The following is an 18884-nucleotide window of genomic DNA, read 5'->3' on the forward strand; positions in this document are numbered from 1 at the left end:
ACGTGAACACGAGTTTTGTCTTTTAAGCCTGTAAAAATTATGCACATTTCTTTAAATGGAATCAGACGGAAACAAAATCTAGCGTGCTCTTGGCAACTGATAATTTTCTCCTATTAAATCTCCAGAAATAACTGAGTAAAGAACATTATAATTGTTTTAACAATGCAACACTGAAGTATAACTGACACGTGAAAGTGTAAAGAATAGTTTGAGACATGCATGGATTTAATCATCAGAAATATGATCATTTCATTTTATATTAGATACTCAAAACAAACTTTCTATGAATAAACGAAACGATCTTTATGTGATCTTTGCCGATGTTGAATCGCTTAATGTAAAAGAAAATAAATATCTTTTAATCAACAACTTGTGTTTGTGAATTGCTCGAATCTCGAATTAAATTTTCTTCCGTAAAAAAGTATGGATGCTTATTGGATTTAATTAAAAGCTAGCTCATTTGACATTAATGACAAACAAACTCATTCGAGCATTTCAATATGATAACATTAACAAATTCGTACTACATACACTACCATTAAATTCTTATAGCTTGATTACAATGCCAATGCCTTGCCTACTTTGCAAGAAATGATATTAAGTCGTTGAATACTTAATCTCTCTGTTTTAATATTTATACGATTTCAATACTCATGAACCTCTTCTTTCTTATTAGACAATATAATGTACCTCATTTTCTTATATTGAGTTATTTTATTTTCAAAGTCTTTGCTTATAAAATTATTATTAATCCCCTTACGTACGATATTAAATTGATATTTAGCCATTCTATTTATGAAATGTCCATGTAAAGTTATTTAAACTGAGCTTTAAATATCTAAATGAGAACGCTGAACGTGTTATTACTTATTAGATCACATTGCATTTTAAGATCAAATATACTTGCCTTACTAACATTTCTCCCTAGGAACATTAAGCAAACAAAATTGGAAATTAAAATGAGAATAAATTAATATCAATTTTGAAGCCAGCTCAAAATATACTTACCTTGTCATTTCAATACAAAAAGATAATAATCACCACTTTTTAAGCATTAATTGTCATCTATTATTTACTGTAAATACCATTTCTTAAAGACGGCATGATATTAAGTGTAAATTATGAATCTTTAGCCAATACATAAAAAAACAACAATTACTGTAATAGATAATTTGCATGGATTCGAGTGTTTTGACATCATGGTATAATATGCAATATCTAGTAGGCGAAATTGCAGCAATTAAGTATTTAAAAGACAAACCAAGCTGCAACCATGACCATATACACCATTAGTTGCAAGATACGCTTCCCATGCACCAAATGAATGGCTGTCTAGACTTAAGTAATTTGGTGCGTTATTGATTGGAAGTTAACACAAGACAAATAATTCATTCCCTAACAGATGAATATAACATGTTCAGATGTTCTCAAGTAACAAAGATGCATCAAACATGTTTTAATAAAGCAACGGTGTGATAGAGACTCAGGGTAATCTTAAATCATAGAACAATGCATTACGTCACGTATTGAATTTCTAGATATTGAATTATAATTTGATGTAACGTCTGTTCTTCCTAGCAAGCAAGCAGCCGATGGCTGTTAAGATTGCAAATATTTTCCTTAAACATTTGCGATCGTCTTATCTTCGTTTCTTGCTTTCATTAAGACACTGATAAAATGTAAGAACATTTTGCCTTAAAAAGTACCCGATTAAAAAAAGAATATTTTCAGACGAAATCTTTTATATGATTGAAATAATTCACTCCAATTTTAAGAGATGATTTTGATCCAGAAGCTCTTAAATATTGCACTCAGTACATGACATGATGTATTGTTTGCTACATATCGCACAGTGTACAATTTAATAACAATAGTAGTTTATTGCAATAGGAGGAAATCATTTATGTTATTTTGGAATACGATAGGAAATGCATCATTCGAAAAGTCTAGCATTCATCTAAATAATAGGACTGAATGAAATTATTTATTCAAGCAATTTTACCGTTTCAGCGCGCGAAACAAAACTTTAAACTTATAAACTTATATTTCTATGCATTTTTTATTTACTAATTGTCTAAAAGCTTGGATGTTATAACGTACACAAATACAGGATTGGTATCAATTAAAAAATGTATAAGTGATGTATTTGAAATTCATGATGTTAAATGCATCAAATTTTATATTTATAATATAAATTATTACTTCCAGTTCCAGTATATTTTTTCCATTCCTGTAGATTTGGGAATATGTTGCTATAAAGACGAACGGTATATTCATACCATCGTGTTGCTAAACATGATAGTGGCTGATGTTAGGCTATCAAGTTTTAGTGTGAAGAAAAATGCTGCCAACAGTGCAACATGCAGTGGACCTAAATATCTCTCTGTAACTTGTGAACTAGTTACACCCAAATGTAAGTTTAAAAGGTGAAGAAACATAAGTCTTAAATACGGCTTTCTTTTCTCACACTACAAAAAACAATTTTAAAAAAGGAATAATTGAAACAAAACAATCTAAGAATGTACACTTATCAACTGATTCAGGCTATAATATTCAGCGGAAATCATCAATGTAAATATATAAGAGATGAAATGTAAATTACCGTTTTTTTTGTACAAATTTGTAACTTTGTTCTCGATATGCACTAGAAATAACCAACTGAAGAAGACAATACGTGTTGAAGAATTTTAATTTTTAAGTATACAAAAACCTTAATAATATCAATCTTGTAAGGTTACTAAAATGAGTTTAGAATTATGGACCACTACCTGACATGAACACTTATTTTTAAAATACAAATAAAAATTGATACAAAATACTTTCAAGGACAACAGTAAGCCTTTTTGTTAAATTCCTATCTGGTATCTTACAAAAATCAAAGCATCGAAAGCACTGGAAACCAGGCAACTTTAAACAGCCGAATTCAATGGCATGATTGTTTTCAGCGACGTATGTCACATCTGTAAATGTTAACACAGTATATAAACGATTTGTACCCCAACCGGATCTTGTGAGAAGATCTCAACATCAGTTCAGTACAAACAGGCGGGGTGACCAATAAAACTTTTTTAAGACGGCTTGCATTTAATCTGAGACGGTATGTTAACATTTGAATCATATTAAGAAATATTTTTTCTTTGCTTATAGATACATTTATATCCAGCTTCTTTAAATTGATGCGCATAAAAAGCTTTGCTCTTCGCTTCGTGTTTTGTTTATGTCAACACACGCCGATTACACAAGCAAATTTATGCCTAAAATTGTTTTATTGCACTATAACTCATATCTGAATCTTAACTTTATTGTCTAAACTTGTCTTACCGCACAGACACTTGTGTGGATATCTTTGAATATTGATAAAAACACAGTAAATAATAGAGGCGAACATTCTGATAACTGTACCCGTCTTGCTAAAACAATTTTAATGATCTGTACCCTACTTGTGTATTCACTGAACCATAACTTGCGAGTCACTTTTGATGATTTTTATTGTTTTTGTCCTATGTTCCAAATTATATCTTGCAGAATATGAAGTTATTGTGTCACAAGAGCATGACACATCTTTTAGTTCTATATAAGTAACCAATACTGCACATGAATGGACACTTTCCATGGAAATACAAGCATGAAGTAGCTGGTAATACGAATTAGAAAGAAAATTATTTCTTGACAGGAATTATCAACCAACAAATTTTATCTTCATTTACCATTGATTTTCTTTGAAAAGATATAAAGCAAAGGTATAACAGAAGTACCATAAACGTTTCTACTATTAAGTTCAACGGCATTGTTGTTAGTCTTGACGTGACCGTTATATAACGTCACATATCAATCCATCCTCCTCGAAAGATCATCACAGGATTACTTATTTCAACATGTTGAAAGCTTTACACGTACCGTTGATTTCATTATGCTTTTTGAAACACGGTTTTATATTCTCATAAATGCCTTGAATTTCTATTTCTACCATGCGCGACTAGGATCACTCATAATAAATCATTTTAAGGAGTTTCCTGCATATTGTTGTTAAATGTGTAAAAGGTAGTTTTCACTCTTGCAAGTTTATTTCCACTTATTTTTAAATAGTTAACAGTCTTGCCAGTGTCTAAAACAACTTGTTAGTTTTCTTTTCACACAACTTGAAAAGTTTATCATTGCCTATCAGAAGTGATCTTAAGTCAAAAGATATATATAAATCCAGTTCCTTTCTATAAATTGCCATATACATGTATTTCAGATGGATTTGGATGAATCATTTGTAGTTGAGGGTCTTGACAGTAGCTTTCGTGTAACAAACATTCCTTAAATGTGGGATCTGTGGAATAATTTGACTCCAAGTTTAAACTTAAACTCTTAGTCATCTGTACTAAAAACGTATCTTTTGCCGATGTGTGAACAGGCGTTTTGTTTTTTTGACATTTCTTGATTGGAGATTATGTTTCAAGTCCTTCTTGTCTTGAAACTTTTACTGTTTTTGTAATATCATTTGCTTTTAAAGTCCTTTTTTTTCAATTCTTTTGGAATAAGTCTTTGGAGTACATTTGTATTGTTGTCAAACTGAGAAATTGTTATTTTAAGCTTTTGTTCTTATGTCATAATTGTGAACAATAGTGTTTCCGATTTTTTTAAGAGAAAGGGGGCAATTAAGACAACTGAATTCTTCCATTTTGCCTGTAAATAAACAAATAAATACGTTAAATGATAAACGTTCTCTCCATTAAATCTTTTAAAATACTCACAAGTCAGGGTACAGATAAAATTCGTAAACTCACAAGTAGGGTTCACAATCACCAGCAAGTAACGTTCAGTTTACGGAATTGACCTCCTTGGTTAAACTCTTAATTTAATGTTCAAAACACAGCAATATTTTTTGCAGATGACTAAATTATCGTTTGTTATTGATTATTTTAGCAGTTCGATATCACAATTCAATGTTTAACTAAATAAACTTTGAAATAAGATAGATTTTTGTTCGTGTTCAGTGTTGATCACATGAAAGCAGTTCGAGAGTTTCGATTATTTTATAGCTTTAATGCTAACATTTATATTTTGCATAACTTAAACGTTTAATAAAGTTTCTCTTCTACGATATAAATAAAGATTTACGAACCTAACGTCCATAAGTATCAATATAAATACCAATATATTAAATAAGTCAAGCGTCAGAAAATGGTTGACACTGACATCTTCTCACAAGATCCGGTTGGGGTTCAAATCGTTTATATACTGTTGTTAAGGTATTTAGAAAAACAGTCAAGTAGAAAAATATGCCTCATTTTGAAATGTTCATATACATATACGGATAAAATGTCTAATATAAAATCAATTTTAAAATGGCTTATCATAACATGCAGCATTAAATGTCTAATACTATGGTATTAAAATACATGTATCTCACGTTAATTGCATAGTTATACACTTTTAAGATAAAATTATTCTGCTAACTTCTTATAATTCTTTGCAATATACGCTTGTTCTCGTAATCTACCTGATGAGGATGGTTTTGAGTCTAACAAGTGTCTCGTTTTTAAAATTTTTTCGCATTTCAAGTGCGTTTAAATCAATTAAGCAGGCTTCACTAATACAAACAACTCTGCCACGAGAATGGCTAGTGACGGTGCATAAATTTGTTTTATTTTAAAAGTTCAGTGAACAATAATGTGAAAAGTTCAAATTAAAAATATCTCTCCGAATTTGAAAGTAAACACATCACTTGCAAAAGAATTACTGGTTTTCAGCAGTTTTTGTGCAGAAGAAACACCTCTCTGCAAACGGAAAACGGAAACTCTGGAATTTTCTTCCACTTTAAATATTGAAATCCTCTTTAAATATCAGCTTCAAGTTGCATCTTAGAAACCATTTTGACAAGACAAAGTTAAGATAAAATTTGCATGAGATTACAAAACGACAAAATGACAAGCTGCAGTAGTTTCAGGATTCAAAGTTCATTTGAATTCCCATGAAATATTCATATGGGATAAAAAAGAGAATATTCATAACAAGTTAGGATCGTTTCTTGCCTCATAACATTACATCATAACCAACATAATTGAACAAGAGATTTTATACTCGACAACAAAACATATATAGTAGTATACAAAAGCAAACATTAAATTGACGTTGGACTAGAATTTTGGACTAGACACATTTTCCCTTAGAATTTCATATATTTATACAAAAATAGAACTATAGTTGAATAATACTAAACAGTATTTCGTGAAAAAGAAACATGTATAAGTTTAAAGTGATTAGAAGAGAACATTTATGAAATCATTAATAGTATTTTGTTTTAAAACAATTCATTATCTCCCGGAATGAAGAACAATTCTTCAACCGCCTTGATAATTTACAAGCAAGGGTTCAAAGTCTCCGACGGGATTTGAACAGCAGAAAGAGGCAAGCGAAGTCAACAACCTTTACCATTAGCATAAACATAATTTCAGACCATAATAATTTCAGATAAATTATAAACATAATTGTAATTATAAGTATTTTAGTGTGGATATGTTACCATTCTAATATAACATGGAACAGGTATCTTTTTTAAAGAAGCACACACGACTAGGTTACACTACGGCCTATAGGAACATGTTACTAGAATGTTCAAGATCCCTGAATTAGTTCTGTAAAACAAAACCTGAACATTTATTTAAAAACGCCCACTTTATTATACAATTTGTTGTGATTTGACATTTCTTTAACGATTTGCACTATTGCCATGTTTCATTCATTAAAAATTTAAAACAATTTATTTATTCAAAATGAAATAATAATCACTGCATGACTTCATCTTAGATAGCTTAACAATTGGTATTAAAGGAAATCTTTGCAGCAATAGATAATGCTCATTTTGAATCTTTGGACATATTGTAACGTTATTTTATATATGGTATAAGCTTGTACTTAACATTTCTTTCCGGTCATATTAACTATTTTTAAATAGGCCTAATGCAGAGGTAAAATGACATTTCGTTGTATCTAATAAAATAATGGCTCAATATTGTAGGCAGTAAATGTAAGCTGTTATTAATCAATACACCTGCACCATGTGAGTTTTACTTTGCTGTTAAAGCTTATTCACCAGTGGAGTTAAACTAATTATAAACCAACAATATTTATCGTTTTATAACATATCAATCAAAATTTTTGTACCAAGACATAACTTTATTATCTAAAAGATAGATTGAATTGAAGTATCTAGTTCTTCAGGAGAGCAGATTTAATAGGTTTAATTTTATACTTACTGATATTTATTCTGGCAAAAGTATGATATCTGTATAATAGTATGTGCCCGTTCTATTTTTATATGTCTGAAACAAATAAAAATATTGATATATTGATATGTTTTCTAATAAATATCAGGATATGTAAAGAATGGTTATCCCTAACACTTCACTTAAAATGTATATATATCGGAACATCTTTAGCTTAAAAGCTTTGTAATTAAACGAATATAAATGCTTTTTAAATGAAAACAGAACTATTTGCTATTTTCTCAATCTAGATATTAAGAGTTACATAATGCCAATGTATCGCAGGACAAATATTGTTAATTTAACACAATTCCATGTTTTAAAGGTCCTGTAGTTGTAACCCTTTTATGGTCGAATGCTTTGAAATGGTTTTATAAGAATAACTATGTACATAATATAAAACTGTACATATGTGTATGTTAATTCTTTATTACAAACAAGATCTTTAGTACATACACAAAAAAGCACATACACTATTTTTCTTAATATTGCAAACGTAACATTGTAATTCAAAAGTGAAAGAAAAGAAATACCAACTGTTGATACTGTCTTTTTAAGAAATATTAAGTGATTCAATGTTATATTAATCGAAAAAAGAAAAAAAAAAGTATTCTATCTGGTCAATTTTCCAAGGATTGAAATTATTACCTTTTGTTACTTTCTTGTGATATATGATATAATTAATGCAATTTCGAGTGAATAAGAAGTATGATTGTATCATTCTTTCTCAAATATGCTTCCCCGGTGTAACAAGTTATCACTAAGTGCGACCTGGTTTGTTTGGTTAAATACATTTCGCGCAAATATGACTCGGCTATTTACGTGAATGTAAGGCAGAATTGAAAAAGTAACAAAATACTTTGTGAATGTTTTCTATTTTTCTATAACACGACTATGGATGTGATCGTAACTCCACCATGTAAACAAGTAATACACCTGTATGATAAACTACGAAAGACCGATGGGGACATATCAACTTAATGAATTCCCAATTTCATCTATTCACAATTAAAACTTCGTGAATTCATTTTTAAAACATACGAAATTCAGAAAAGACATAGATCGACATATTTTGTAATATAAGCCACAAAATCCCTTGGTTCATATTCCATAACAATGATAAAACTAAAATGTTGCATTTTTATACGTTATTCTCTTTTCTAGGGAAAAAACAATATACCTATTGAATTTTGATCATTTAGACATATATTAAAAGTGACATTATGATGCCAATTTGAAATGAGATAACTAACTGTTTTATTTTAGGTATGTCTTAATGTTTCTCCTGTTGTTTCAATTTTTTATCATCCCATCATGACCTGTCAAGAACATTAAGAAATATTACTATACAAACGGCTTTCACGGACTGATAATATGTCACTCAATCTAACATGTCATACTTTTGCACACGATACGATCGAGTCTTCAAGTCTTCAAATATTTCAAGCACTGCGTCAAATTTCTTATCTTATTCATCGTTCATTATGTATAGTCACAGAAGAGGGCCATTGTTAATCTTAAGGTACTGATTCTTGGTTAAAAAAGATTTGTATCGTGAATTGTATAAATTCTACTTTACAGAGAGCGAAAAGTATTTAGAGCGCACATGCTGCCTGTTACAAATAATACATTCACATATGTGGAATACAAATTTCAGTAATTTATTGGCTATGTTATATCAAAATAACAAATCAATTAGAAAGCATTTTTTAATTATTTTAAATATTTTCATTCTTAATTTTAATTAAGCGGACATTTAACACTCCGTAAATTACTCTACATTTTACGGACTATATTGTTGACACAAAGTGAACATTGAGCACTTTTGTTTACACATAAAAACAACTAGTCGCCCGTTGGGTTATGGCAGGAAATATCTAATTTCTTTCGCCAACTTGCCAACAGTAGCCAAAGAACAACATTTACACCCTTGCAGTCAAACAAAGCTATGCCAAGAAGGTTGCTTGAATCAAGTTATCCCTTAAATACAAAATGGAATATTCCAAATTCAATGCAGAGAAAAAGCCATAATACTAATGGATTTTGATACGCCTTTAAGGTATATAAGTCTAATCCTAATTAGTAGAAATAAAGCGCTACACCTTTAAATGCCGAGTTGATCTTGCAGAAGAAAATACACTAAATGCTATCGTATATGTTAACAATGTTGTGTAATTGTCTGATGCATTCGTTCATGCTGTGTAAGGGTTGCATAATTGTTTTATGCATATCTCAGCTACAAATAACCTTAAATTGTTAAAGCAGCTGTTTTGAAATGAGATTTCGTTTATAATAGATCACAATTTTATTGAGAAATTTAAATGTAAAATAGTTTAGAACGCTAGTAAATCTCGATTCAAAAGTTCAAACAAATTGAGAAAACAGTTTCAAGGATATTATATTGTTTTCATTATTGCGAGAAATTGGTTGTTTATATTTAAATAATGAATACTCTTCAATAAAGGAGTATATGTTGCATTGACCTCATTTGAATACATGAATGCCTTCATTTATTTCGAAACCGACTCATATTATTGAAATAGGTCTTAGACTACTAAACAGGTCTTTCGAAGGCTCAAGGTCCTTATTAAAATTTTGAAAATGAGCACTGTTATCAAAGGGTCATAATTAGTTATACACTTTCGTTTCGTGCTAGTGGTACACATTTTTATTTAAAAAAAAACAAGCACGCACTATGATTATTAAACAACATTCATAACAGAAAACGTACAAGAGGAAAAACATGAACGTCATTCAGAGAAAAGTTAGAAAAATGATTTTTTACGCTTCAGAGAATATTTAACGTTTATACATTCAACAAGAAAAAAAACTTTTGCCACAAAAACATATGTCTCTCCAAACTATGTATGGTCACTCATGTGAAGTTTCATCGAAATCCCACCAGTGCCTTGACCTGTGAAGGCCGGACAAGATTTTTCTATTTATAGATTTGGTGGCCATTTTGTGCAGCGAAGCAGAAAGTGCCGATAATGTGCACAACGATCACTCCTGTAAAGTTTGTTTGAAATCCACCAGTAGTCAGACCTGTGAAGGGCGGACAAGCTTAATGCGGACAGACCGACAATCGGACGGACGGACGGACAGACAGACGGCGAAGGCAAAAACAATGTCTTCCAAAAATTATGGGAGACATAACTAAATTCATATCTACATAAAATCTACAATAATGGCGTTAGAATTAATATTAAATCGTTAAATAAACATCTCACATTTACATGAAGCACATACATTTTCAATAAAATACATTTAGATATTTTATAGCTTTCAATCTAGCGCATATTGTTTTGAACCGAGTTCAACTATCTTAAAGTGCATATTTTATGTATGTTATTCGATATCCAAAGATTAAATTTTCACAATTCTCAACATCTCTGGCAATATCATAATAACATTCTTTCTGAACTGTGATGTACTTGATAAATATAGCGTTCACAATAATCCCAACCGAGTAAACCGAAATCATTTTATCAAATTTGTTCTTATTTAATGGTTGTTAACAAGAACTATTGCATTCATGTACTTAATAGATGCGAGGAAGATTGCTCATAAAGATATTTCCTCTGAGACACGATAACGGAGTATGATGCCGGAAATTATTTCTAATGCCGCGAAATCCAAGGAGCCATATCTTACATATAACGCATTGACCACGTCGGCAGTACATATTTGACGTTACTTATATTTGAAATAGATTGTCCTCTAGCAAAATCATGAACTATTTGCGCATTTATAAAGATATGAAACAAACAATTACTAAACCGTTAAGATTTGCCATACAGTTATTGCACATACTAATTGCAATACACAAACAGATAGCCTCGAAAAAATTGAAAATTTATTATCTGTAATTGTTGACGTTGCAATGAAGATGCAATTCAAGGGTAATTGATCAAAAGATCATTGCACGAGAACTTTGATGAGGGACTGACATCATTGGCATTTTATTCGCCTCGTGCAATCCTGGCAAGCAAAATCCACAAAAATATCGTAAAGGAGAATAGTCTTTAAACAATGAATATAAAGCATACAAAACACAGCTTCAGTATCATTGAGTATTTTCAAGATGGTTAATGGAAAGGCCAATGGAAAACATATCAAATGCCCCAACCCTAACACCGTCTGGACAAATGTTTATCACTGAAAATATATGAACTAATGACCCCTAAGGCTTAAGGCAAATTTGTAAATTATAACAATTTAAAACATTTTTTTAACTCAATTGATCCTTAAAAGTTAGACGATATACAGCGTGAGACGAAAGGAAAAATGCAAACTATTTTTTTTCCATTGTGTATCTTATCTTGTCTGATTTAAGATTGAGAGAAAGAAAACAACTTCGGTAGTTTCATTCCTTACAGTACGCTTTGTTGTTAAAGGGGTATCTAGTACATCACATCTCTTTTAACATTTAACAGCTAAATGTTGGCAAATTATTTATGAAATATGTAATCTGCTACAAGTACGAGTTGAAAGAAGCACTAAAACCGTGCACACTTCAAATGTTCTAAGCTGAATTTTGTTTTATCGATTGAATAAATCGTGCTAAGTGTACAATATTGTATGGTTTGACAAATTCAATACAAAGGTCATACTATCTTTGCGTCATAAGATATAACATGCACCTTAAAAAATAAAGCTTTTTGTAAAAGTGTTTAAAAAAAGCCATCACAAATATATAACAATGTTGAGCGAGAACATTGATTTAGATCATGGTAAATATGATTTTTTAACAAAAAGATTAAATACAAAATATTGCACATGGACAAAATATTCAAACCTGAATAAACAAAAAAATTGGAAAAAAAAATGACAAGTCTGAAAATAATAAAAATGCACCATAACATTATTACTTTCCGTTCAAATAGAACGCAATTAAAAAAGTATATATATTGGAAACGGTTCAATTAAAAAAGCAACTTATCTGTTATTTGAATTCTTCATACATATCTCGCCATCATAGCGATAAATATATTTCCTGCAACTGCAAATTTTCAGGTACCCTTCTTCAATTAAGAAAAAGGAAAATAACATCACATAATTGCCAAAAGGTCTTAGATGTGATCCAAGAGAACTGAATCAAGATTTAATTAGGAAACATTAAATTGCAAGCTTTATTGAATTTTACGACCACAATCGTAGGAAGAAATTCAATTATTAATATTAGTGATTAATAAAGCAGCCTTTTTTGTGTCTCTAAAATCGAAGTTCTGATAGTGTTATAATTCTTTAACGCATTTTATTTGCTCAAGTGCAAACACATAAAAAGATCAAGAGCATATTTGTCTATACTTGTTATTGATGCGCACTTCGATATTATAATACTTCTAGTCAGTTAGATATTAATTTCCCCCAAAAAGATAAGGTCTTTCGGTCCACTGTTGCTGTAAAATAAATATAAATATTTTAAAACATTTAACATAAAACATAGAGAAGTTAACGAAACACTGGTAAGTTTTTCAGTTCGTCTGTTGTGGATTTGCATGTCTGCGTTCATTTTTGTTGATGTTGTTTATCATATTTTAGCCGAAACAACATTATATCGAAACTAAGCGTGAAATAGTAAGATATTAAATTAAGATAATTGCAAGGTGTCACAAAGTGAAAGTACGTTTGTAAAATCTTGCATTATATTTTCACGCCGAACCTCATTTTTACTCTATATTCATTGTTGTGAGATTGCATCATCTTTTGTTCAATTTAGAGTTTTCGGGTGAAATTATTATATTAGAGTATTTTATGGTTTGCATAAATTTCCATGTCTCAATTTAAACATCTTGCCGTTTATTTCACAAAAATCCTTTCAGTAATAAGAAAGTTACATTTTTGTTTTATGAACCAGATATATGTATTATGTCTGTATTTGAAGGACGGGCCTTTATTTTACATTACTATTTTTCCCGCCGTCCCAGCTTTATTTCGTGCAAATCGATTTTTCATGTTTTGCACGATCCGTTTTCCCGCTCAGTACTCAGTAGTTTGCTATATATTGACTAAATTTTAAGTGACATATTGCAATGCACTGGACGTTATACAGGTCACTATGACGGTGACAGACAAATTAGATTTGTCATAAAATTACAGCTTGTACAAGGTAAATTTAATTTTCTAGTGATTTTGTTTCATAAATTTTTGCTATTTCGTAAATACTATTTTCTATTAGAATTATAGTTTATTTGATTCAGGTTTAGTTATTTGGCAGTAATTTATTGTTTTCTAAATTTTCTAAATTTTAAAAGCTCTTTTTATTCTAGTGTTTCGCTTTTGCAAATTTATACCGAGACATGTTAATTGATGTATGTTAATTGAAGTTTTAATTATATTGTAATTGTATAGGAGCCATGAATATTTTATAGATATATATATCTATTCATAAATAATTTATTATGGTGTTACCGTATTTGTGTAACTTTATGTAAAAATGCTGCAGTATCGTAATGATTTGTTTCAATCAATTTAATTTACGTTATCATCTTACTTCATTTCATTTATCATCAGTTTTTGTAATAAGTAAATGCAACGTATCAAAACTAACGTATCTCTAGAGAAGGATCTTCAGTGGCATGATTTTGGAAGACGTTTATTTATTGGTGGTTATTATGTGGCGTATATTTGAATATATTTGCAACGCAGTATTATGCGGATGTGATTGAATTTTTGTTCCACGGAATGTATGGTGTACTATAGTGGACATTTTGTTTATTCAAAGAAGCACGTTATTTTATTTGAAACCGACAAAGGTCGAGTCTTTTCCAAGGGACTTTATTATACCCTTATGTTTGATTATCATGGAACTTACCATGTTTTATACTTTGTAGCTTCTTATTTGAGGACACACCCGAAGATGACACGGGCCCTCCACACGTATGTCCATGGCTAAAGGGTGACGCATGCCCTTGTTCAGGATCCTATCAACTGTGCCAACACTGTACTAAGTACAGTTACGCTTGATAAGATTTTATACAAGACGCCCGCCATTGTGACGAATTTTGGTCAACAACGCCACCACTTTATTGATACATCATGACAGAAACTTTACGGGAGAAATAGACTGAGATACGTTGAAAGTGTTTGTTTGCGCAGTGACTTATCATAGTAGTTTATCATATATAATCATTTTTCATTTATAAATATTCATTTCTGTAAATAAATTTGTATATATTTTTCTGTTCTGAGTTGTTGGTTGTTTAGATAGCAATTGTGGTCGGCCTGGTATCCCATCGTAGTCCTTATTGTGACACAAGGTGTGTACATCATAGAATTTGAAGAAGAAGACAGATATACGTGATTATGATACGTTTCACGATAATCAGTTATAATATATACGACTGTATATATTCTGGAATACGTTGCATACTGATTAAATTTTGTTGTCAAAATGATTTGCGATTTGTCCAGCCATAGTATATTTGTCTACAGCATTTCAGCACGGAAAACTTGATAATATTTCAGTATCATCCTTGTATGTGGCTTTTTATATTCTCGAAAAATATTTGTTTTGTTCAATATATTTATTTTTCATTATTTTTATTTAGGTTTAAGTAAACGTCTTCTTAAACTATCGTAGATGAGGCATTTTCTATCAAATGTAGTATGGAACATACTTCTGAAAATAGTAAAATAATTGAAATGAGCATTGTTTGCCATATGTTATTGCAAAGACTTGTATTTAAATTGTGTGGATAAAAGGGGGGTACAATTTATGTATTAAGTTATGCCGGATGTCTTATAGAATGTTCTAGAAATAACAATGCGATTATATGTTATCGACAAATGAAGAATGTTCCTTTCAAGAGGCCATCAATTTTTGATAAAGATATGCTTCATGTGTTAAGTTAAACTGTGTAATATACGACACATAATTTGTTATTTCTAATTGCAAATGACATACAAGCAATCTGAAAATTAAAGTGAAGTACGCAACAAAACAAAATATCAACAAAACATACAGACAGAAAACTTATCATTGTGTAAGGACCACCAGTCGCTTATTGTGAGGTCTCATAGTATTGTTTGTTTCATAATTAAAAAGAACTAAATACAAATTCGTATCATAAAGAAAGAATATAGTTCATATCACTTGTATCCATCGTATATAGAAAATTATAAAAACGATGGTGTGAACGGCGATTTGGGAAACACGTGTAAAGTTTCAATCAATAGTTATAAAGTGTTCGCTTAAATTGGTATTTTCGTACCGGTTTTCTTCCCTTCTTTTGATAAATAAAGGTTAAATTCGATAGAAGTAATAAAATTTGAATACATTTTAATATTCATTGAAAGTGAAAGCAATAAATATGCTTTGTTGTGACTAGTTTCCCTCTTCTTCTTCTTTTTGATTATTATAAAAATAACAATAATTTCTAGGAAAGTCTTTAATGTGATCATTTCGGATTTAATTAGGAGACATTTACTTGCAAGGTTTATTTAATCATACGATCCCAGACGTAGGACGAAAATCTAATAATGAAATATTTAATGATAACTAAATTAGCCACATTGTCGTATTTTCCAATAAAGGCAATGCAGTTAGTGTAATTTTTTTATAATGCCTGTGTCTTTGAAGTGCAAACAACTTAATAAAGATGAATAGTTTACATGTTTCATGAAATGGATGCATAGTCTACTTTAGCCAAATGTAATTTTTGTTATGATTCGACATCTCCTTTTATGTAGCGTCGTTTCCAATTGCATAAGCCTAAAAATTCAACATCCATGCATGCGCGTCAAAATATATTTCGATGTTATTAAGTTAATCAGAAAAATCAAATTAGAAATTGTATGAAGTTATCAAATTTTTATACGTATCTTGGAACTTCTAAAAACAAATTTCTGAAAGTTTAACAAAAATAACTACGACACTCGTTATATATGTTTCAGTGCGTAAAAATTGTCCGCAGTTAACAGTACCGAAGCGTTATATATAGTTATCGTGAGGGTCAACATGTATAATCATGAAGGTTAATTGGATTTAGCTCCTCCTTAAATAATTCATCTAATGCAAACAAAAATGTTAATGATTTATTTGTCATAATTCGAAAATCGCCTTCATGTATTCAGTACTTTAATTCATTTTAAGTTTTCATCCTAAATAAGTTTTATTTCACGTAAATGTTGTATAATCTTTTATGTCTTGAAGCTTGCAAATACTACTACCGTACAGAAAAAGGCACTGTCAAACCGAGCCTGCAACAATTTCAGTATTGTCGTTTTGGGCGTTCTTTAAAAATTCTGTTTTGGTTTTGTATTTTCTTTGATATAAAAATAACAATAACTAAAATAGAGAGAAAAAGAAACCCTTAAGAATTCCAACTGTTATATATACATTAGAGTATCTGTGGTAATTCTGCAGTTCTTGCTAATAATCTTTGTGTACAAATATATATTCGGAGCACACGAGTCTTTGAAATGATCATTTATTTCACGACTAATCAATTATAAATCAATTATAAATTGAAAACATTTTTAGAAATAAGAAGCCAAATACCATAATCTTATATGTACATATGTAGTTATGAATCGAAGAAACAATCCGGTATGCCCCGCAAAATATGAATAACTATTCTAGGCACACAAAGTTTTGCATCATTTAGAAATTAAACTTTCAATTTTAAGATCAGCTTCCTTATGTGGAATTGTTTTCATTAAAACTTGTAATTGAAACTTATTGGTACTTTATTGGAGCTGATGTGTAACTAAAATATTTTTACTAATTATCAACATCGCATACAAATTTTACGTCTATCTTGAAATGAAAATTTATTTGAAGCAGAAACAAGCATGCATTAGAAGGTGTTTAAAATACCAGATTGGATATGTAAAATTAAATTCAAATTCACACTTGTTAGAGATACAATCTATCTTTATCCAGTAAATGCCATATTAGTTACATTCAGGTGAATCCTTGAAGGCAATCAAAATGAGGATTAGTGGATTAAAATTATTTGTCTACGTTTAAATATGCTTGGTTTTGATATCACTGTGTTTGTGCATGTGCTTGTGCGTGGCAACATTGTAACTTGTTGCACACAAAGAGCAGAATGATTCCCTGTAAACTTAGTTTATAAGATAAGTAAAATAACAACTTTGTTCTATCTGTAAAGAAAAAATAAACCAATTTCAGAACATTCCTACATTTTGTTATAAACTGACCGATTCCGTCAAAGAAATATTCAAAATATAGTTAAATCGTTTTGCCGACCATGTATTTGACACCGCTAATATTTCTATCTATATACAGAAAAGTTATATGAAAATAAATTTATCATACTACTAAATTAGCGAAAGTTATTACATTTTCTTTGACCATTGTTCGTACTCCTCCAAAAAAAGAAAAGAAAACAAAAAGCACACACAAAAAAACATGTATTAGATATCACAGAATACTTTGATAAATGTACACAGTCCGCAAGAAACATTCAAATGTGTTACAGAATTAATAAATATAACAGAGATTCATACCGGGATATGATAAGAACAAGATACAAATATTTCCAGCAGTACATCATTATCTCTGATATTTTAAGTTTTGCTTTAATTACAAACAGGTAGTGTGATTTCTTTGTTGGTATGTGTGTGTATAACATTTCGAACGTGCAAATGTAATTTGTAAAAGGTAATGTTAAGTATATAGTTACGTAAATTATGGATATTTAGAAACAACATAAGTTCAAGAATATATAATTATGTGCCTTTTTTCCTTGAATTCTGGTATTTTAGATTGAGTAACACCCTTTATCAATACTTTCGCTTGCCTCCATCCGGGATACATTGAAGATACGTTCAAAAGTCGTTGTTAAATCTTTGAAATAGTAATTATGATAAGAATCCAATCATTTTATTCAACTCAAAATAAAAACAAACAAAGTTGTTATATTTACTCTACGGTACAGTAAAATCTTTTGTTCAAGAAGATATTCAGAATATTTCTGTTAAAATTGTTTGGACAGTCAAATTAATTACCAGTTCGTTTTATTGGAAAGATTAATTTTTTAATTTCAATTACTGCAAATAAAGATATTGCTGTCAAACTATGGTACCTGTATAAGTTTGGATTTAGCGTTTTTGAGAAGATGAATAAACGCGTGATGATGATGATGATAATAATGATGATGATAATAATCATGTATATTTGCTGATATGCACAAACATCACTTTTCAAAATATAATGCAATAATATAAAAAGGAACTTGCAAAAAAAAATTGCCAATGACCTAAACCTTGAAATATAAATAAATATAAGAAATTCATATCCTAATCCAATCAATATACATTTGACTATCACAAAAAAATTCTTTTGTAAAATGTGCAGAAACGATAAATGGACAGCATGTCAAAGCAATTACACATGCAAAGTTATAACAGAAATATTCCGAATTGCATTCTAATGGAACACAAAAGAACATCTGTTAAAGCGATTCTTCTTTTCTTATACAAATACGGTATGAATGACTCATCAAGTTTTGTATGCAGATTCTTAAAATTTATTTCATTTGTTCTATAAATAAAAAATAAACCCAAAAAAACCTACTAATATGCAGGTACAAAATACAAGGAAACTAATTTTGTGGTGTGAAACTTGTAAACATCCCACGATTTAGCAGAATTAAGTAA

The 18884-nt window shown here is 30.0% G+C and overlaps 1 protein-coding gene across 4 annotated transcripts in view; it reads right to left on the bottom strand.

The window, feature by feature from the left end:
- LOC132746986 (histamine H2 receptor-like) overlaps positions 1-18884 on the bottom strand; it is a 176295-nt gene that overhangs the window by 66194 nt on the left and 91217 nt on the right. For all 4 annotated transcript variants that reach the window (XR_009628069.1, XM_060736300.1, XM_060736303.1 and 1 more), the window contains one exon: positions 7245-7310. The gene's annotated coding sequence lies outside the window, so the exon portion shown is untranslated. The remainder of the gene's footprint in view (positions 1-7244; positions 7311-18884) is intronic.

This window comes from Ruditapes philippinarum, unplaced genomic scaffold, assembly GCF_026571515.1.
Source record: "Ruditapes philippinarum isolate M1 unplaced genomic scaffold, ASM2657151v2 ctg404_1_1_1_1, whole genome shotgun sequence".
NCBI classification, from domain to species: domain Eukaryota; kingdom Metazoa; phylum Mollusca; class Bivalvia; order Venerida; family Veneridae; genus Ruditapes; species Ruditapes philippinarum.